General features: G+C 46.7%; 1 protein-coding gene across 5 annotated transcripts in view; it reads left to right on the forward strand.

Annotated features, from left to right (window-relative positions):
- The window catches only part of XKR6 (XK related 6), a 433654-nt gene that overhangs the window by 291707 nt on the left and 119397 nt on the right, over positions 1 to 22550 (forward strand). Inside the window, exon 2 of one of the 5 annotated variants that reach the window (XR_008208848.1) lies at positions 8751 to 9647. The exons of the other annotated variants lie outside the window; for them this stretch is intronic. The gene's annotated coding sequence lies outside the window, so the exon portion shown is untranslated. The remainder of the gene's footprint in view (positions 1 to 8750; positions 9648 to 22550) is intronic. 5 annotated transcript variants of the gene reach the window in all.

The raw sequence follows: 22550 nt of genomic DNA on the forward strand, positions 1-22550 counted from the left end.
CGGGATTGGATTCAGCAAACTGCAGTGTGCAGCATCGTAGGAACAAAATGGTACGGTGTTACATTGCAAGGGGGAATGGTTTGAAACTAAGACAGGAGAGGTTTAGGTTGGATATGAGGAGGAAGTTTTTCCCCCAGAGGGTGGTGAGGCACTGGCACAGGTTGCCCAAGGAGGCTGTGGATGCCCCATCCCTGCAGGCATTCAAGGCCAGGCTGGATGTGGCTCTGGGCAGCCTGGGCTGCTGGTTGGTGACCTGCACACAGCAGGGGGTTGGAACTGGGTGAGCACTGTGGGCCTTTGCAATCCAGGCCATTCTGTGATTCTGTGTCTTCTGTTGGGATTGCATTTGGTGTTTGGGCAGCAGCAACAGCTGGACACTTTCTACTGCTAGAAACAACAATTCAAGATGTCAGGGATTTCAGGTGCTTGCAAGCACACTTTTAACTATGCATCTTTGTGGATCCATACGTTCGTGTTCTTGATGCTCTTTCTTCGGCTGCATGTGTCAGGGATTATGTCTGGCCTCAGCTCTGCTTATCCATCCCTCTTTGTGGTGGGGAAGCATTTATTCCTTGCCATATTTTGAGGAGTGTTGGGGAAGACAGTAGGGACGAGGATGGAGAGGAGACCCTCATGCACATCTAAATTAAATTAGCCCCCTGGATGGACATTAAAATGTTAAGTAGCACTAAGCTCTGTATCCCAGCTCAGCAATATTTCAAGGCACTTTATTGCATTAATGGAGTGATAAAATAGAACCTGCAATTACAGTAATTTTTTCTAATTGAATATTTTGCTTTATTCTTTCCCTTTCAAAGCATGACTGTAAGTACTAGCCTTCAGGAAGCTTTGACAATATTTATACTTTCCCTTTCTGGCGAGGGCTGTAAATACACCTCTTGGGCCTCCCATTTCTGTCCCTCGTGGCTACAGAGCTGAATGGCTTTAGAGAGAGGTGGGCTGGAGACATCAACCTCGTAGCATCTTGATGTTACTTCTAGGAAGCCCTAGTTTGTTGGCTGGTGCAGAGAGCAGTGTGGTGGTGTGGCTTGCATGCTGTCAGTCACTGTACTGGGCTCGAGGTGAGTTTTCTCAGGTATCTTTTTGATGCATTTATTGTCTGCACAGGGCTTACACCCAACAGCTGCTGCTGGTCTTTGGGAGGATGAGAACATTGATTTCTGCCGCTGAAGATGAGTTTGGGGAGGAGGAGGAGGAAAAGCACTTTCTGGATGTTGCTTGAGCATTGCTGGGGGAAGGTGAGGTGGGGTAGGAATTAGGAACATATTTCTGACCGTGCTTGTTGAGCACCCAGGTTGAAAGCTGTTGTGATGGCTATAGAAATTAAAAACTTTGGGGCAAGGTCTACCCCTAAAATCCCTTTGAGACTGGTGTGGCAGGGGTGGGGACAAGAGAAACAGGGATTTAAACTCAACTATTGCTGATGAAACAATTAGGTGTCACTTCTGTTTTCAAAGCGGGTTTTCAACATCAGCTTTTCAAACCTAAGTTCCTACCTCCAGCTCAAACCTCAAGCGGGCAGAAAAATTCAGCTAAATTAACATAATAATTACATTGTGTGTTCTCAGTGCTGAATCTCTGGTTTAAAGAGAGATGTACGGATACTCCCTCCATACGTACACCCAGGATGGGATGCTATCAGGTTTATGCCTTTGCAATAGCTGTCTCCTCATCTAAAGGGGACTTTTGATCCAATAAACTGCTTATCTCGTGTAGTTGTCCTTTCATCTAGCGTGGGTGGTGTGTGATGGCTGATGGAAAGGGTGGTGTTGTGCTTCGTTTATGAATGTTAATTGGGAATGGAAGCAATTTGGAACAGCGTGCACCGCCAAGTCTTGAGGCGCTGACTGTAGAAATGCCTCTGTTCCTCCCTTGTGGGCATGAGCCCTCTTTTGGGGAAGATGCAGGCTGCTCTGGGGTGTGAGGTCACCACGTACAGTGTGTCACACTGATGTGTTGTCTCAGCTTTTGAGCGTGAGACTGCTTTAGTGCTGGTTTCCCATTCCTTGTCAGGCTTGGGCTGGGGAGAAAATGGGTTCACTGAGGTGCAGTAGAGAATGTGGTGCATACCAGTGCAGGCATTGGAGCAGGAGCTGCAGGTTGAGGCTAAGCACTGGCATGTGCCTGTCTCAAAAGTTGGCGTGGTAGGCTTTCACACCTTTCTTTTGTGAAAGATGGATCAAATCCTGAGCAGTGCCGAGGAGTTGAGCTGGGTGATTTTGCCCCATCCCTGCAGGCATTCAAGGCCAGGCTGGATGTGGCTCTGGGCAGCCTGGGCTGCTGGTTGGCGACCTGCACACAGCAGGGGGTTGGAACTGGATGAGCATTGTGGTCCTTTGCAGCCCAGGCCATTCTGTGATTCTGTGATGACTTCAAGGGTCTCTTCCAACTGCAACAACTCTGTAATTCGTATGATTCTGTGAGTTTTGGGGATGAGGGCTGCTCTGACAGCTGAGCCACCCGGTCAGCATAGTGCCAGTGTCCTGTCCCTGCCAGATGTCCAGGAAAGCCAGAAATCCATGCTTACGGGGTCATCTACCTTCACCCAGATGTGGCTGAATTTGTGAACCAGCGTGCTCTTTGCTTTTTGGCTGTGTGCTTTAGAACTGGAATAATAAAGCATCAAAGCAAACTATATTGTTGTGGGTACAGAAAAAAAATCAGGACGCTCAGTAGGACTTCGGGAAGTAATAAATTTGTTCTATATTTAATCTGGTATTTATCACAGTGTCAGTATGAGACCACTTCATTTTACTACTTTAACTGCATCTAAGAATAATAGAATGCTTGAAATATTGAGAAAGTGGCTAATACCTGGTGGTAGCTGATAGGATCCAGCTTTAATGGTTATTGATTGGTTTCTACAGGCTCCCGCTAATATCACACCTTAGATGCTGCATGGTGAGAGTTTAACATTTATCTGTTATTTAGGATTAAAAGTAATTGTAGATACTCAACTTAATCATCTTTTGGTAGCTGAATACAGCCAGGACTTCAGATGTTATTTGCAGTTTTGCAGAAGTTATGGACGAGCTATTTGGAGTTTTATGGTGTAAAAACCTTGGAGTCCGTGAGTTCAGATGTCCTGGAGAGTTCCTTCAGCTGCTTTGAAATCATTGTGGCTTTTCTGGTTGGGATGCAAGCACCAGAAATCTTCTTTGCTGTCAGCACAAATGAAGCCTATCAGTCATGTCTTACTGCTCAGCCCTTTCTGCTGATGCCCCATATCCCAGAACGGGCAGGAGAGCCCACAGAGGTGTTCAGGATCACGTTAAGCATTGCTTTTTTAATAGATAGAGACCATGCCTGGGTAACCCAGTGTTTACCTGGGTAATACCTCAATCGGTGCGCTTCTAAACATCACCTAAATTGTTGCTTTATTACTGTTTATGCAAGGAGTGTTTTTGTTTTACCACTCAGAAATTTAATAATTCCATTTATAAAAGCAGGTTTTGTGGCATGGCTTGTTGCACAACTGGAGCTTCGTTATAAGCTCTCATTATTTTTCCTCATTGTGATCAAGCTCTGCCTGCAACGAGCCACTGAATTTACTGTTTAAACATGCAGATCTCCTGTAATTCCCTCCTGCTCCTCTCACTGGGAACTCGAAAATCACTGAGTTTTTTTAGCAGTAATGGCGAATTATTTCTGACCCTTCTGTTTCTCTTGTTGGCGTTGTGTGCTCGGAGAGAAAAGCCCTGCTAGAACTGCTAGGAGCCGTGTAACCAGAGCGCAGGGAGCTTGGATCTGGGGTGTAAGTTTGATTTCTGCTACTTTGCTGAGTTCTCTGCCTGCAGCTGGATTATTTCCCCTGCTCTTACAGGGGATTAGAGGATTTGTAACCGGCGCTCCTAACACAGGTACCTAAAAAGCTGGGAAGGTCACATCACTCTATGAAAGGATTGCAAGGTGCTGAAGGTAAAGAATGTGCTAAAGTGGATCTGCAGAAGCTGTTGTGTTTGGTTTCTGAAGCTTTTCTAGTTGTCAAGGCACTGTGGGTGAGGTTTTGGGCAAATGGAAGGGGTCCTTTACACAGGCACTGAGGGATATGGGTTAGTGGGCTGGCAGTTGGACTAGGTGATCTCAGTGGTCTCTTTCAACCTTAATGATTCTCTGAAATATGGGGAAATCAGACTTCTGTTTTGTAGGGGAGCTGCTGGATTGTTTTGCCTAGAAACTGCTGAATAGCAGTGTACCAATTGGAGGTGCCTTGTTCCACACCAGAGGTTGGGTCTATTTGGAAGGCAGTGCAAGTCTCCTCAAGGTATCCAGGGTCAGTGCTTCTAATTGGAATCTGGTGCTAAACTCTTGGGTTCTGCCTTAAATTTACTGCTCATAAGGGACCAGAGCCCTCTACTTGCATACTTGCTGGTCTTTAGTAAAGAATTAAGATGCATGTGTTCAGGTTAGACATTTTCTGTTTATGAGGGTGGATAGCAATAGGACAAGGTGGAATGGTTTAAACGGAGACAGGGAAGTTTAGGTTGGATATGAGGAGGAAGTTTTTCCCCCAGAGAGTGGTGAGGCTCTGGAACAGGTTGCCATCTGAGCTCCATCAGTGCTCAGAGCCCATCCAGCCTGACCTTGGCTGTCTGCAGGGATGGGGCACCACTGCCTCTCTGTGCAACCTGTGCCAGTGCCTCACCATCATTACTGTAAGGGTGATTCTACAGCTGCTAGATTTTGAAAAATAAAAGAGGTGGAGAAGCCAACTTGGTGATTTAAAGAAAGGCATTCGCTGCAAGAGAGGTTGGTTGGGGTCGTTTTCCTTCCAATGGTAAAAAACAACTGAGAACAGAGCAACAAAAGAAAAGGTTCATAGTAGAAATGCAACTTAAAAGCCTGACAAATTAAGACTGGTTTTACTGGAAGCACTGTTATACGGTATATTAGACCTCAAGGAAGTACATTTTAGGAGCTGGGAATGACCACGAGAATTTGCCATCCCAATCATAAAATTTCCTCATGCATCTTTCGCTCAAGGATTTTAATGATAATGCAGAAATTACTTTATTTGCCCGTTTAAAAGATATGCATTGCTCTTCCTAATCATACGAGTAGAATTAGAAACAGACATCTCTGCTCTAAATTAGGCTGCTTACCCAGCTCTGTAGAGTAACTGTTATTTTCCTTGGTACGCAGTTTACCACCCAGCAGCCACGTGGAGCACATTAAATGAGATCCCAAACCTCTGCATGCAGTCAGTAATGTCAGCCTGTGTCAGTTTATGATCTTGTGCTTTTGTTCCCACAGGAGTTCTGTTATCTGGTGAGATTGCATTGCTTTGGGTCAGGTGGCCTCAATGAAGCCGTTTGCTGACCGAGCCTTCCTGACTTGGAGTGGGGTTTTCTTGCACCACGGTGACTTTGATGGGGGCTGTTCCTGGGGTGTCCTGCATCTGTTCAATTTGCTTTTGTGAATTGGAGAAATAATTCTGTGTCCTGAATGGGTCAGAGCTGTGGGTGACAGGCATAACTAGCTATTGTGCGGAGCTGCCTCTGATCTATAGTGAGTGCCCGAGTTAAAGGCAGAACAGCAAAGAAGCACCAATGTCTGGTGCTTTTAGTGGAGTTCTCATTTGAGCATAAAACACCTTTTTAATTTTCTTAAGCCCTACTGGTTGTTGCAAACAGTTCACAGTGCTTGAAAGAGCCTTGCTGGGAGTGTAGAAAGGGTAACCACAGCATTTGTGGTTTCCAGTACTTGAAGGGAGCACATAAGCAGGAAGGACTGTTTATGAAAGTGGATAGTGATAGGACAAGGGGAATGGTTTTAAACTGAGATAGGAGGTTTAGGTTGGATCTGAGGAGGAAGTTTTTCCCCCAGAGGGCGGTGAGGCACTGGCACAGGTTGCCCAAGGAGGCTGTGGATGCCCCATCCCTGCAGGCATTCAAGGCCAGGCTGGATGTGGCTCTGGGCAGCCTGGGCTGCTGGTTGGTGACCTGCACACAGCAGGGGGTTGGAACTGGATGAGCACTGTGGGCCTTTGCAACCCAGGCCATTCTGTGATTCTGTGATTTATGTCTTAAGAGTTATCAGGCCAAATCACCCTGCACCTCTTCATTGAGTGTCTGATTGTTCAGGAGCACAGGGTGCTTAGGAAAATGCAATGCATGCGGGCACACATGCAGGGTTTTCCACCAGAATACCACGCTGTCCTCTGGCATTTCTGGCTTAGATAGCTGCTAGGCAGGAGGTGCAATTCACTGGGCAGCCCATGATCACAGAATCATAAAATGGCCTGGGTTGAAAAGGACCTCAGTGATGAATTCTTCAGTTCTCTGAGGGTTTTTGGAGTTTGGCAGAAATTTCTTCAGCAGTGTTCAGGAAATTTTGCTTCACTTGGAGATTTTGACAAGGGACATTCCTACGTAACAGCATCATTTTTATGGGCTCAAAGCTGTTTTTCTGCAGAAACTGAGAATGGGGGTAACTATAGATAGCTATACAAGAAATGCTGTTTCCCAGACTAGTTGTGGAGACTTCTAATTTTCAGTGGAGCAAGATACCGAATATCAGAAGCTGAGTTTTGCAGCTTCTCTGCAGTGTACACATGGATGATCAAGTTCCAGCTTGACGGCAACTCCAGTAAATCTACAGAATAATGTCAGCTGAGAATTTGCTGTGCACTGAAAGGACTTGCAGACTCTTGCAGGAGTTGGAAGCCTGCAGCACCCCTCAGGACCAGGAATCATCTCCCACCTGGGACACCTATGCTGATGAATGGGATCTGGGGTGATTTGATGCACAAATTTATTGGCATAAAAGGAATGCCTTCAGCTGCAGAGGCATTCTCAGCCAAGTCATTCAGCTGTGGTTTCTCTAGCTTTTCTGCTTTTCTTTTATTTTTTTTCACAGTATTTGCCATGGAGTCTAGTGAGAATTGGGTCCCCACTGGTTTTGCTGCAGCAGGCTGTGATCCTGGCTGCAAGAGGTACAGCTTAATTTGAAGAAGAATTCAGGAAGAGGGCAAGCAGTGAGAGGAGAGTGTGGGTGTTGCAAGAAGATAGATGTTGGCTATAGACATTCTGGGAGCCTACCAAGTCATGTAACAGCTAATCTTGGAGGTGATAGCAGTGTTAAGAAGAAAAGCACATTTCTGATTTCAGCTTCTGGATGCTGTGGTTTGGCTCGTGCCTTGGAGCTGTTAGTGCAGGTTGGGGCCAGATGAAGCTGAAAGGTATGTGAATGAACTGAGGAATAGTATTGCATCAACCAGTGGCAGAATTAAATCCTGGGCAGGGTTCTTAATTCATGAGAGAGCAACCAAAGGGAAAAAGCAGTTGAACTGAGCTTCTGGTGAGCTTTCCGTGATCCTGCATTGCAGAAAGGAAAGCTCCACGTAGCACCGTCCTGTTCATGCTCTGCAGGCAGTATTGCTTTCCTTCAGCAATGCTATCTTATCTCTGAACAGAGACTGATCTGTAGGGCTTTTTGCTGAGATTTACACAGTATGTAAACTTCTGATGTTTCTTCTCATGTTCACTCTTCTTGTTTTTTTTGTTTTGTTTTTTTTTGCATTATATTTTACACGTCTAAGCATCTTTCTCCAGCACTTGCTGTACTATTGCTGCTTTGGATACACGTTTGGAGTGAGCACAACCTTCCAGCTTTGAGGAGCACGCCTGGCCCTGGTACCCAGCACATTGCTGCTAATTCACCTCTGGCTGAGCACTGAGCAGGATTTAAGCCCACAGAGGCTCTGTATCCCCAGCGGGGCCTCAGGCCACAGACCTCGTGTTCTCCGGGATATGAGCAGAGTGTAGTATTGATTATAATGCTTACTGTAGTTATTTATTACATTCATTAGCAGGGATGAGATGAGAGACCAGCTTAATGTATTAAGTTGTCCCAGAGACACCTAGATAGTAAATAATAAATAAACGATTGAAGATCGAGTGGGACTGGTAGAAAGCTGGGACAGTCAATGTAAGAATCACGCAGACAGCCTTTTTAAATTAATAATGTGCACATTCAGTGTGGTTATTGCTTTCGGTAGCTGGTAATACTGTTATAAGGGTCCAAAATGGCTGGAGATGTATGTGAATTAGTCAGAGGATGGAGCACCACTCCTGCAAAGAAAGGTGGAGGGAACTGGGCTTCTCTCCTTGAGGAGGGGGCTCTGGGGAGACCTCAGTGTGGCCCTCCAGTTGTTAAAGGAGTCTTATAAAGAGGAGAGAGTCTGACTCTCTATGTGGGCAGACAGTGATAGGACAAGGGGGAATGGTTTTAAACTAAAAGAGGAGAGACTTAGGTTAGGTGTCAGGAAGCAATTTTTTACTCAGAGGGCAGTGATGCCCTCAGAATGAATAGACTTGGAGCAAATGCTCCTGTAAGTCCTGCTCCCCAGGGCAGATAAACCCAACCTGCTCCCAGGCAGTGCTGGAGGGAATGGTACAAGGCAGTGCCAGCATTGTTCGGTTTGAAAGGTTCAGTCCCTGCCAGGGAGCACAGCTTACAGCCACTGCTCGGGTTCAGTTGCGTCTTGGGGTGGAAGTGCTGTGGCTGCTATTTCTTTGCTTCTCTGCAAGAAGAAAGAAGGGAGCTTATAAGCAGGAGGAGGACTGACAATTTACACTGCTATTACTATTAGTAATAGGAGAAGGGGGGGATAGATTTAAACTGAAAGAGGAGAGATTTAGGTGAGATGTTAGGAAGAAATCCTTTGCTCAGAGGGCAGTGATGCCCTGGCACTGCTGCCCAGAGCTGTGGGTGCCTCATCCCTGGAGGTGCCCAAGGCCATGGATGGGCCCTGGGCAGCCTGAGCTGGAGGCACCCAGCCCATGGCAGGGTTGGGGCTGGATGGGCTTTTAAGTTCTCCTCCCAGCCAACCATTCTGTGATGCTATGATTTTATGATTGAGCTGAGCTAGATATCTGTCTACCTAGCTCTGTCTACAGTCCCATGACTGTGGATAGAAATCTCAGGATTTCACCCAGAGATAAAGATGCTATTTTGCTGTGAACATGAACTTTGAATAAAATAAATCTACGGTTGAAATGATTAATGTCTTTGGAGTGGTGATCTGTTGGAAACAGAGGAGGACATACAAAGCAGAACAGGTTTTATGATGGGTATTTCCTTTAGCTCCTTATTTAATTTCCTTCTAGTTTGCCTCCAAATAAACCTTTCTTTATTGCAAGAGTTGGATGACTGTGAGCAGTCACAAGGCTGCTTCCTTTTCTGGGTTTTCTGGCTCTCATGGACATTTACCCAACCTAAAGTTATCATAGAACCCTGAGATTGGAAAGGACCACTAAGATCACCTAAGTCCAACCCCAGCCTGCCCTCACTGGGCCCACTGGCTGTGTCCCTCAGTGCCACATCTAGTTTTTCCCTACAAAAGCTCCAGAGATGGAGGTATGTGAAACTAGACCCAACCCAAGGCCCAGTGCTGCAGTGGTGGTGCCCTGTTGCATAACAAAATCTCACCATTTGGTCAAAATAACCTCAGGAGGAGGTGAGAGACAGAGAACAGGCTGCCTGGAGAGGCTGTGATGCCCCGTCCATCCCTGGAGGTGTTCAAGGCCAGGTTGGATGGGGCCCTGGGCAGCCTGGGCTGCTGTGAAATGTGGAGGTTGGTGGCCCTGCATGTGGCGGGGGGTTGGAGCTTCGTGATCCTTGAGGTCCATTCCAACCCAACCGTTCTATGAATCTATGATTCTATGACTAGCTGACAGCAGCTGAACTGAAATCCTGAGAAAGTGGCCGAACTCTGTAGTGTTCACGCTTTACCTTAAGCAGCCATGACTTGTAAATGAAGCCATTCAGCTCTGTTGGCGGTGGAAACCCATGGAGATGTATTTAGAGCAATAAGCCACGTAGCTGCACTTGTATTTTTGTTTTAAATCTTGTCTGTGTAAGGCTGTTAATTTACACAGGGCTTTACAAACACCGATAAGACTTGCTTTCTGTGTCCAGGGAACTCATTCTTAGGGCCTCAGGCTTTCCACATGAGTGCTTTGTCCAGGTGTTAGGGCACCCCTGGGCTTCCTTGTGTACCTGTGCTCTGCATCTGTGGGTGGTTCTTGTATCAGAGCCTGTTCTGTGAATCATAGAATCATAGAATGGCCTGGGTTGCAAAGGCCCAAAGTACTCATCCAGTTCCAACCCCCTGCTGTGTGCAGGTCACCAGCCAGCAGCCCAGGCTGCCCAGAGCCACATCCAGCCTGGCCTTGAATGCCTGCAGGGATGGGGCATCCACAGCCTCCTTGGGCAACCTGTGCCAGTGCCTCACCACCCTCTGGGGGAAAAACTTCCTCCAGTGCTTGGATGCTGACTGCAGTTCTGGGGTGGTGAGCACTGTACCCAGGAGGTGAGCTGTCAGCTGGTGCTACGTGATTGTGAGAGTAAACTCTTACCTGTGTATAATGCAAAGTATGTAATACTCCCTTGTAGCAAATCCTAGTTAGGACATTGTATATCTAATAACAACCGTGCTTTGTGTTTCTTGTTGTCGGTCTGATCTGCCCCTCTGCTATTTCAGAAGGATCCTCTTAAATTAAAGGCCTGGGGAGCACAAGTCACATCTGCTTGTTCTTGTGAGGTTTTCCTCTTGCTTTTGGCCATGGTATTGAGAACTTCAGCTGGGCTGAGAAGCCCAAGTGCTTCCTGCAGGAGCCTGTTATGTCCTCTTGGTGCCCAATGGGTCAAACTCCCAATGTGGTGTGGCAAACAGCGGAGCTGGAAGGAGAAGGAATAAATCAGGGGCCATGTGAGGGTTATGGGGAGATGATCGTTTACCAGCCTTCATGTGCAAAAAGTGGCGTCTAGACATTCAAACACTGCTAATAGCCTTTGATTAACCATTTTTGTTTTGTTCTTGCTCAGTGTGTTAATCACTGTGATTAAAATGCTTAGCCACCATGGAGATAGACGTTTTATAAATTAGTAAGTAAGCAAATCCAAACAGATGGGGTAGGGAAAATTAGTGTCTCTGGCAGGGCCAGCCTTAGTCAAGGCAGGACCAAGGAAGATTTAGGGGAGACCCTAAAAATTTCTAAGGAAATCTGGCATCCTATGTGCCTGCCAGCCTTCGTCACTCTCTTGCTCCCATAAACCTCTCCTCTAGCATTTGTCCTCTGCCTGCGGAGCCTGTTGCTGTTCACAGCCCATCACTGGGCCCCAGGGTGAGCTGGGTCACCAGGATGCTGCAGCCAGGCCTGGAAGCTGCTCTTTGCTTTGCAGGAGATGCGGTGTTAACATGACAGCATCTCCGTGCTGCAGGGGCCTTGTGGTACTGCAGACCTGGGGAAGAAGGACTGATCTAAACTGGAGCTCTGCTAGCTGGTTAATTGTTTTACTTTTCATAGCAATGGTAAAGGAGCATCACAGATGCTCAGCCCCTCCTCTGCCAAATGTGTGTGGATACCTTCCTTCTTTGGGAGAACAGCCTGAATTTATGCTGTCAAGCTTAGGGCTGTGTCCTCACCTAATGTCTTTCTTCAAGGAAGAAGGAGAGCTGGAAAGGGTAGGAGAGACACCTCACCGTACTTGAAAGATCTGGAGTTTTGATAGGTGTCAAGAAGCATCAAAATCAGCACCAGTGCTTTCTCTATGGCTGGCTGAGACAAAGGTAGAATTACCTAAAGCAGGGAATGGCTGTGGAGGTCACAGTGAGCCCCATTGGCAGCACTTCGTCGTCTTCCTTCTGCTTAATCTGGTTTGCTCTGGAGCTCGTTTTCTGGGAGAAATGAAAAAACTGAGTAGGTTTGGTGTTTTTTGCCTATTATGTGCTAGGATCTGCAGCTAGGATTTCCGATTTCTTCTCTAAACAAAAGACTTCCTAAACCTTTCAGGATTGCTCTCCTGGGATAACTGCATTCACAGAAATGGAAGCACTTTGAAGAGAAGGACACCAGCAGAAACAAAGATAGCTGAAACAGACTTGGTCCTGTTCTTGCTGAGCATGTCAGGGCTGAATGGACCCACAACACAGCTGCTATTCCTTTTCCACTTGCTCCAGCCCAGCCCTGCATACTCCTTTGTATATTGTGTGAAAAGCTGCAAGTTTTGCAGTACCTCACTTGAATCAGACTGACTTCAGTCTGTAGTGGCACTGGATCACTGCAGTGTTCCTCTGTGTTCCTTTTGAGGTTGATTTTTTGTTTTTCCTTTTTCAGAGGGATTTTTATGGACAGTGCAGCAGCATGGCTGATGGGCAGCACGTTTTGGGACGTGAGGGGGATGAATCATAGAATCACAGAATCCATTTGAGTTGGGAGGGACCCTTGAAGGCCATCTGTCCCACTCCCTGCACTGAGCAGGGATACCCACAGCTCCATCAGTGCTCACAGCCCATCCAGCCTGACCTTGGCTGTCTGCAGGGATGGGGCACCCACCTCTCTCTGGGCAACCTGTGCCAGTGCTTCACTTGCCCTTACTGAGAATAACTTCTTCCTTACACCCAGGCTGGCTCATAAACGTGATGATGAACCCCTTTTTCTTCACCTTCTAAAGAGTCTGTCCCCTTCTTCCTTCCAACCCCCCCTTTAGGTAGGCTGTTCTCATCTGTCCCTGGAGCCTTCTCTTCTCCCAGCTGAGGTTAGCTGTGTGGTTGGGGGAGGAGCTCACAAATGGGATTTGGGAGGAGCTGGTGCTCCTCAGACCCTTGAGTAGAAATCTGGGCTCATCTGGAGCCTCTGGGTGGGGAATTTGGGAAGAGAATTTGGAGGGGTTGGATGGTGTGAAGTCGCTGGAAGCCACCTCTGTTGGTCCATGCTTGGGTTTGCTTCAAGGTTCCCTCCTCCCATTTAAGCTCTGCATGCAGTGTGTGAGTTGGTGGAAGTGCGGTGCAGGGCTGCCGATGGATGCTGGCACCCAGCAGCCAGCAGCAATGGCTGCAAAGCCTCATCACGTGCAGCAGCGAGGGCTGCAGCTGAGCAGGTTTTCAGGCAGAAATCACATGCTCAGTGAACTCGGAGGGTTCGTTCCTGGCTCCTGGTGCTCGTCTCTGACCCTAGGCAATACTCCAGCTCATTTAAAAGTCACTCCTTTGCTTGTTGGTTGTTTTTTTTTTTCCTTTCTCCATCCGCTTGCTGTAGTGTTTTCCCTCCTGTCCTTATATGAACCATCCATCTTTTTCTTCATCTTTCTGATTCCTTTCTTAGCTTGAGTAATCACAGCAATTTTCAAGCCCCAAGCTTGGCCTCCTTTCTTTTGCCAGTCCTCCTTCCCTGCTTTCATCTCTTGTTTTTTCGAGGGGAACTTACCTGTATGCAGGAATGCATAAACGGAGCTAAATAAAAGCAGATAGCTTCTTTTCAACCTGAAATATATACCTGGAGACCTAACACCCAGTACTTCTATGCCTTTACAGGCTACGTTTGTTCAGTGCTCTTCTAAGGCCGTTGAGGCACTGAGTATGGAGCTGAGTGTGTTAAGCTGCGCAGTGACCACAATTCCAAGTGCATTGCAAATATTTTATTTGCTGCGTGTTGAGGTTTTCAGAAACTGCTGTACTGTTATTGCCAGGAAAATGCTGACATATATTTTATGTAACACATCAGATGTGATACAGACTCACTTTGCAGAACTGAGTAGCATTGCTACGGCCAATTGTTCGACACAGCATTTTGCTACGTTTTCTGACATGCTTAATAAAGATATTCTCATGATTCTAGATTCAGCCTGAATGCCATTAACTGCTGGCTTTCTGAGAAAGCAGGAACGCAGCTCGTAATGCCAGACTCTGCAGGTTTTGTTCAGCAGCCATTAGATATGACTTCAGAGCTCCTAAATGCTGAAAATAATCAGCACCTGCGCCGGCTGGCGTAACCTGGGCTGCTGCTTTCTGTCCATCGGTGTTGTGCAAATTGGCTTCGCCCGTCAATTAGGGTAAGGCAGAGCTTTGGGGCATTTTGTCGGGAAGGGGGCTGGAGACAGTTGAATGTTCTGGCACAGAGGAGACCTGGCAGAGAATATAAGGAGAGCGTCTGCTGTCAGCTTTTGTTAGGGTCCCTGTGATATCCATGTGTTGCCTTGGCAGAGTTCTGAGTCCGCAAACTTCTCTATCTCGCAGCCAGAGTATGAAATTGTTCTCTCAGTAGAACGGGAGCCGGCATAGCGTGTCTCGTTGGAATTGGTTGAGCTTGGAATTAACATTTGTTTACTTACAATCTTCTGGAGAGGATATTAGGATATTATTAGTTGCCGTCCCTGGTAGCGTTCGAGAGGCGTGTGGATGACATGCTGCGTGATATGGTTTAGTGCTGGTGGTGGCAATGGTGATGAGGAGACAGTTGGACTGGATGAGCTTATAGGTCGTTTCCAAACTTGTGATTCTATGATTCTATGTGGGGCAAGAGGAAAGCAGAAAAGCTGCAGTGGTGTTTTGGGGTTGTACCTGGTCTTGGATGTGGTTTTGATATGCCAGCAGAGAACACTCTGCTTGTTGTATGCTGGAGGATGGTGTCGATTGACTTAGGCTTATTTGGGAAGTATTTGCCCATGCCATATGAACTTTGCATGTTTCCCCTTGGAGCAGGAATCAGACTGATAGCACATCCCTTCCCAAGCAAGGTTTCTCTGCTCCTTGGGCACAGCCAGGTTTCTCCAGATTTTGCATTTTCTGCTTGGTAAGTGTCTTCTTTGACCATGTGAGCTTTTAAGAAAGCTAGTGTGCAGGAGAAGGATTGTGGCCAGGACAGGTGAGATCTTTTGTGCTGCATTTTCAGATCGTAAGGATACCCAGTTTGATGCCAAAACTGGAGCTGGGAGCTGGCAAAAGCTGATGGGAACTCAGTGCCCTCGTCCAGGTCATCTGTAAAGATACTGAACAGGGTAAGTCCCAGTACCAACCCCTGGGGAGCACCACTCGGAGAACTGGGGAACACCACTCGGACCGGCCGCCAGCTGGATGCGACTCCATTCACCATCGCTCTCTGGGCCTGGCCCTCCAGCCAGTTTTTATTCAGTGAACAGTGTACCTGTCCAAGCCACGGGCTGCAGGAAAATACTGTGGGAGACAGTGTCAAAGGCTTTGCTAATGTCTAGGTGGATCCCATCAGCAGCCTTTCCCTCATCCACCCGGCTGCTCACTTTGGAATTTGATTAATTTCAACTAAATTTTTCAGTGTACATTTTGAAGATGTCCAGTTTTGTCAGAGTCCACAGAAGCAGAGGAGAAAAAGAACCTGTTGCAGTCCCTACGAGGAAAAGCTGCCATGCTCTGTGTCAAAGGGTCTGTGGGTGAGTCCTGCAGGAGCTTCATCACTTCCTTTGCTCATAGACCCATTCATCTTAGAGAAACATTCCTCTTCCACAAGTATGTGTTTGGCAGGAGTGATGCTGTCACCCAAGGTTGGGATTCTGGCTGTCCTCCTGATGTCATTCCCAGCTCAGCCATACGGCACCCAAGGCCTTGCAGGGTGTGTGACACATCCAGACGTGCTTTGTAGACAGATGCAAGCTCTGTTTGTTGGCCTGGTTACTGAGATTTTCTTCGATTGCGTTGGTTTAACTCAGTAGGAGGTTATTTGAGAAGGAAATGAAAGGCTCGGTGAACAGTGAATGCTGAAGAGGTGTTAAGAGGAAATACCAGATGTGTAAGTTTTAGGGCTTTTTGGTTTCTAATTCTTTTACTGTCTCTTCAGCCAGCCTGGTTTTGAGCAGGGTAGGTGTAAGCTTGTAAGCACAGGTGAGTGCAAGGATGCCTTTAGGAGCAGAAGACTCCCTGCTCAAGTGAAGGACTATTTCTGTGCAGAGAGGACCTGGCAGACAACGGAGCTGAGGATTTGCTATTGGGCATGTAGAAAAGTGGGTCTTGGTCTCTGGCAGAGAATGATAAGGCCCCTGCAGCCCCCCACCACCACAGCTGTGGCACCTGAACCCCTCACAGGATGAGAAAGCACAGTGTCGTCTTTTAGAAACTCTTTTTACAACTTTCATTCCATTTCTCTTCTTAATCACTGGGAATGCTGAACAATTTTGAATTCATTTTCCTGTCAAAAGGAGCATTTAAATGGAAAAATTGATTATATGAACGGATGAGTCTAAGTACTACAGAAAAAGAGGGCAAGATTGGCTGCCCTAAAATCAAAACTTTCCTAACCATTACAAGTGATCATGTCAATTATTTCAGAGGTCCTGGTAGCAGTAAGGTAATGAGAGGGAGATTTGATTGCTGAAGCAAATGTAATTTACGCAGCATTAAGATCTGACCAAAACTGTGTTCTGAGGCAGTGAATTGCATTCTTATTAGATGACTGTGGTTTTTCCCCTTTTGCTATAGCTGCACAGACTTATTGCTATTCAGGCCAACTAGTCAGGAGTACAATAATATCCCACCTATTGCTCTCTGATAAGTGATTTCCATCCAACTTACAACAAAATGTCTGCCTCCAAAACACGTAATAATGATGGCCCTAGAGTTTCGTGTACTTGAAGTACTGGAAATGGGGTAAACCTGGAGATCTCCACTTTGCTTTGTAATGCTTGAAAACTCAGGCTGCCCTCAAGAAGGAACCATGCCCAAGTAGTGTCCATCTGGACTGAACTTTAGGGTAGGAGGAGATTCTTCTTCTTGGTTAGAAGGTTTTATATACTTTATCAGTCACTTTCCAAAACCAGTCTCTTCTTAATTGGTGTATTTGTCTTACCCAACACTTCATGTCTTTCTCTTGCCCTAAACAAGTTGGTTTGATGCTCTTAAGTCTAGCATTGCTTTGCATCCCACATACTAACCAGTATGTTGTTCTCCACTTCCTGAGCATTCATTCCCTGTTTAACATTTCTGCCTGGGAAGGTGTGAAGTTGTCCAGCTGGTATTATAGCCCAAGTATAATGTGACATCAAATGATTTATAGAAAGGAAGATAAAATCTCATTTAATGAAAATAAATCTTCTGAAACAGTGCCTAACCTTTAAAGTGAGCACGAGTGCTTCTGGAGAGGTGTATTCTGTAAAATTACTGTTAGGGTAAGTCTCTCTCTTGGCTCCAGGGCATTAAAACTCAGCCTGTGATCTTGATAGTGTCTAAGAGCTGACCTGGTGGGTCAAGAGCTGGCACATCATTTGAAGCCCGCAGTGTGTGCAGTGTCTGCACTGCGCTAGGTTGAATACAGCGTGCCAAGGACTGAACCAGTGTGCTTGGATGGAGCCTGAGGGTTGGTATCAGCCCTGTGTTCAGAGGCAGTCCTCAAAGCGAAGACATATGATGTGTGAACCAAGGGAAACAGCTAGACCTTCTCCAGAGAAGCAAACAGACCCTTCTTCAGCTCTTTCCCTGCTGTTAATGTTGCAGATGGTCTCCAGAACAGTTCTGGCAGAGCAAGGTTTGGCACCGGTGCAGCATCACCTGATGGCACCTTTCCTCAATTAAAAGTTGGCATGACCCATCTGCACTGAGTGCTGCCGTGGATCCTGCCCCCAAGGCTCATAACTGAGGACGTAGTGCAGGGGATGGGGCTGTGGAACAGCACTGCTGCTTTGTCAGCAGCAGCACGTGCAGGTGATGTTCAGCCACAGAAGGTTCTCCATGGCACAACAGGGAGAAACTGCAAAGCCTTGCATTGTTTGTGAAAGGTGATTGTTGCTCTATATTATGAAGCAATTTTAATGACTTTTTTACATGAGCTGATGGGGTTAAAGTAGGTTAAAAAAGCTTTATGCTTTGCTTTTGGCTGGGGAGCCAATCAATAACAAATTCCTCAAGCTCCTCTTCCAGGCAGCAGGTAGTTTCAAGGGATTGTTTCTTGGCAGAGAAGAGGGGATAATGTGGGCTTTCCCATGTCCTGAAGAATTTTGGTCCATCATGAAAGGAGGGCATCACCCAAGGGTGGCACTGGTCTGGTTTGCTTGAATTTGAGCAAATTGCATGCTGTGAGTGTACTGTGGCTCTTGCTAGGGAGGTGTAAAAAGGCTTTGATGCAAGATCCAAATTATTGTTAGGATTGGAAACGTTTGACATGCAGAGAGCTCTCCAAGAACAAATGCAGGCTCTCTAAACTGTAATTTTCCTTCTTTAGTTCTTTTAAAACCTTCAATGTGAATATTGATGGCTTATGACCTAAGTCTTCCCGCATTGCTTCGTCTTCCATCTCATTTAGATGAGGGCATGGTGAAGGTGTCCATAACAGGAGGAGGTCATAAGCCAAAGCGTTGAGTAACGTGGTTTGTTTGGAATGGGCCCCAGGAATAGTGTTACAGGAATATAAATAAGTTTTGTGAAGAAAAGGTGTAGATAGTGGAGCTTTTTGGTCTCATCGTAGCGCATTTGAGTTTCCAGCTCAACCCAATTCAGAAGTTGATCGTCCGCTTTCTACCTGTACTCTTGGGGTCAGCAAGATGGGTTTCGGTGGTGCATTTCTCCCCAAGAGAGAAATCACAACAAAGCAGTTCTATGCTAGGGAGAATCAAATGTGCTCGTTGAAAGCTGCATTTAATGTGTATAAAACACTGGGCATGACAGAAATGTTGTAACTACAGGTTATAGCCTTTTAATACAGTTAATGCACTTTCAAACTGTTGAAACAGTGAAGCAAACATTTGTAGGTTTGTAAGAAATCTGTCACGTTTCTGAAGTTTATAGCTGTGGGTGGGAGAAAAAGTGCTGTCTTATCTCCAGGAACTAAAATATCCTGATTGCATCACATAGAATCAACTTCCAGAATTCATTCCTGCATGGAGATACTCAGTCAAATAACATTGCCGTGTTGTGAAGAACTTTGAAGCTTTGTGACCACTGGCATTTATGTCAAGCCAGGGTTATTTACAGGCTGCTGTGAAGGGAGTTAACTAATCACTGACAGCTCCAGGCAGTTTTTCATCTCCTGGGGAACTCTCAGGTTGGATTTTAGAGAAAAAAAATACTCTCAGGAAAAGTGGTGATGCAGTGGCACAGCTGCCCAGGGAGGTGGTGGGGTCACCATCCCTGGAGGGGTTTCATAACCGTGGTGATGTGGCACTGAGGGACATGGGCAGTGGGCATGGTGGGGTGGGCTGGGGTTGGGTGTCTTAGGGGCCTTTTCCAACCTTCGTGATTCTGTGATTAGACCTTGAGATTTGAATGGGGTCAAATATGTTTTTCTTTGGAGGCATCGCGTTGTGAGCTCTGTTTGAGGTTCTTGGTGCCTTCACTATGCAGAAAAGCAGCACGCAGGAGGCAGAAGCAGAGTCTGGCTTCAAGGATGGAGGTTGGGAATATCATCCAGGCATACAGTGATGGTGGTAAGAAAGTCAAAACTCCTATCAAGTTGATACTTGCAAGGGGATGTTTAGAGGCAGCATGATGAGATGCTGCTTTAGCAACGTGGCCTCTTGCTGGATGGGGCAGGTGAGGTGGTTTAGGGACACAAGACCCAGATAAAGCTGAGGTCTGAGGTCCTCAGTGCTTTCTTTGCTTTGGTCTTCAGTGAGGTTTCCCAGGCCTCTGCAATTAGCAAAGGGGCTCGGGATGCAGAGAAACAGAGCAGAATAAGAGTAGAATCAGGTATTACTTGACAATCCTAAAATGGGCTCTGTCGATGGGTGCTGAAAGCAAGGCCGCTCTGAAAAATCACGGGGATCAAGGGAAGTCCTCAGTGATGAATGAAAGGCAAATATCTCACCCATCTTCCTCAAAGGTCACAAGGATGATGCAAAGAGCTGCAGGCTGGTCAGCCCCACTTCGATCCCTGGGGAAATCGTAGAGTGAATCCTCTTGGAACACATCTGTGGGCACTTGCAGGAAAAGGAGGTGCTGGGGAACATTCAGCATGGATTTATCGGGGCTAAATCATGCCTGGACAACTTGCTTGCTTTCTAAGTTAAAAAGATCAGATTTGTGGGTGAGGGAAGAGCAATGAGTGCCATTGACCTCAAAGTTAGCTTTCAGCACTGATGCCCAGAACATCCTGGTTTCCAAGCTGGGATGTTAATGGACAAGTAAATGGGTAGAAACTTGATTGTGTGATCTGGCACCACAAGGTCTGTGCCTGAGGATCTGTCCTGCCAGCATCTCTGCCAACCCAATGGAAAATGCTCATCGTGGTTGGAAATGACACAGGTTTCATACCTGGGAGGGCAGGGTTTTGCTGAGAGTGTCCTAGACGGGGCTGGAGGAGTTGGCAAGGGTAGATGCAAACTTGCATCTATATATTTTCTTTAAGATCCTGAGTGCTTTGGTAGAAAATGGGCTAGGAAACCTATAGTCTGTATTATGTTGTCATGAGTGGTGTGTGTGTGGATTTCAAAGCCGTGCTAAGAAGACAACAAACCACTTCCAGAATTATCTGCAAGCTTTTTCACTGTGGAGTCAAACCCGTGAACAAGAAACATGTGTTCCTCCTGAGCATAGCTGGCTTTGTTGGCAAAACTGTTAGAAAACATTGAGAAGTGGGCTGAACTTCCCAGGTTTTTCATTTGTGGGAGAGACAGTCAAGGCTCTTCTCCCACCAGCAGCAGATTGCATTGAATCCCAATGAGGTGACTGCCATCTGCTTCCACATGGGCTTTGGAAGCATGGGCCAGCCCTCCGTGGCATGGATAAGGAGAGTGATGGAGAGTGTTTAGGGGGTCTGTGCTGACGGGATTTGGGGTTTACGTGTTGTCGGCTTACTCTGAGTCAGAGCAAAAATGAATTGGGCTTTGGCTGATTGCTGAGCGCCACCCGCTTTGCGCACCGCAGTGTGATTTCAAAGATGAGCTTCCAAATTCTTCCTCTACCAAAATATTTTGACATCTCTCCCCTCCCCAATCCAATTTGATAATGTCATTCTGGAACATGTTTTTTGACATTTTTCTGTTCTGTCTCTATAACGTGTTATAGAGATGATGTATTCTAATCTTAGCGATGAACTGGAATCCCTTAAAATTTTTGGAGGAAGAGCAGAAAAAAGCTTTCCATCCCGTGGGACTGAGTTATAAAGCAGTGTTGAGTATCGTTTCCGGAGCAGAGATAGGATGTCCTGACCCAGACAGAAGGGAGACGTCCTGGAGTGAATAAATCACAGGGTGACGTGAACGTGCTGCGCTGCTGTCAGGTTGGAGCTGCACAGAAACAGAGGAACAATATGCCAGAAATCCAGCGGTGTGACCTGTGATGGATAAAGGTGTGCTGGGAAGGAGCGGGGCTCCTGGTGCTGTTAGAGCCCTACTTATTTCACTTGACTTGGCTGATTGAGCTGATTGCACACAGACGGGCCGAGGGGAGATTTTTGTATCAGTGGAGGTGCAGTCACAGCGGAAGGAGGTTTTGGCTGCTTCATTTGTTGGGCATTCCCATGCCTTGTGTTTTCACTCGGCACTGCAATCCCCGTGTGCTGTTCAGGGAGAGGTAAGCAATGCCACCTGACACAGAAACACTGTTTGCACAGAGCACGAGACAGCAAAACAGCTTTCCTGAGTGTTTCCTTTAGTTCTTAACTTGAAATCTTCAGCTGGATCGTCATTCCCATTACAGCTCATTTGCACTGCTGTTAGAGGAGGTGTGGGTGTAGTTTATGCTCGCATATACACTTCCAGAGTGGCTTAAAGTGGTAAATGAGAATCAGGCCCTCTGTTTCCTCCCAGTTTCCTTTTGTTCTAATGAAGGATGCGCAGCTGGATGCAGTAGCCTCTAACCAAGCCCTGGAGCATCCCTTCGTTACACTCATTCACTGTAGTGCCTGGGAGACCTGTTGCAAGTGACTGAACAGAGGATGAGAAAAGCAAGGCTCATTACCATCTCTGAGCCGCTTTGTTCTTTACTTTGATAATTACAGTTTAGATATTAATAGTGTATGCTGTTTTGCTATGCATTGTCAGCTTGGCTTTCTCTGTAGTTATCAGTGGGACCTCCTGGTCCGAGAGGAGGGATTCCTGTCCCTACCGGAGCTCTCATTGGGAGCATGACAACTGAGCTCTTGGATGTCGTTGTGACCTTTCAGCACAGACCTTTGCTGACGAGTGAGGAGGCATCACCGCTTGTAATCTGCAAAAGCAAAAGAGTGGCAATTAGGGCAGGGCGGCTTTGTAGCACCGACTCCTGTAATCGGTGAAGGGAAGATGGATTTGGAGCGAGGTGTTGATGAAGAACGTTTTGTTTTCGCCGCTTTCCTGAAAAGCTCTTTTTAATAAATTGTTCGCCTTCGGAGGCCTGTAAGAAACACCACAGATTGCCTTTTATCAGCCTGTAATGTGCTTGCATCGCTGCGGAGAAGTATGTGATAGTGATACTGAGTTGGTCCCTAGAGAACACTGCAGAGACATCGCTAACAGCTCCAGAGCTACGGCTGCACCGGCTGTGTGCAAATGGAGCTGACGTCTCCTTGCTCCTTCCGACACCTCTCTGGCCTTAGCACCAAAGTGCTGCTGCTCGTGTCTTGCACACGGAATTACTTTCCTGTGACGATACGAGTGATTCTACTCAGTAATTTGAGCGGTCTAAATCTACCCTCTTCCAGTTTAAAGCCATTTCTCCTCATTCTTTATCTACATGCCCTTATAAGAAGTCCCTCCCCAGCTTTTCTGTAGGCCACTTTCAGGTCCTGGGAGGTTGCTGTAAGGTCACCCCAGAGCCTTCTCTTCTCCAGGCTGAAGATCCCAGCTCTCTCATCCTGTTCCTTAGGAGA

Source organism: Tympanuchus pallidicinctus, unplaced genomic scaffold, assembly GCF_026119805.1.
Source record: "Tympanuchus pallidicinctus isolate F22 unplaced genomic scaffold, pur_lepc_1.0 scaffold1, whole genome shotgun sequence".
NCBI classification, from domain to species: Eukaryota; Metazoa; Chordata; class Aves; order Galliformes; family Phasianidae; genus Tympanuchus; species Tympanuchus pallidicinctus.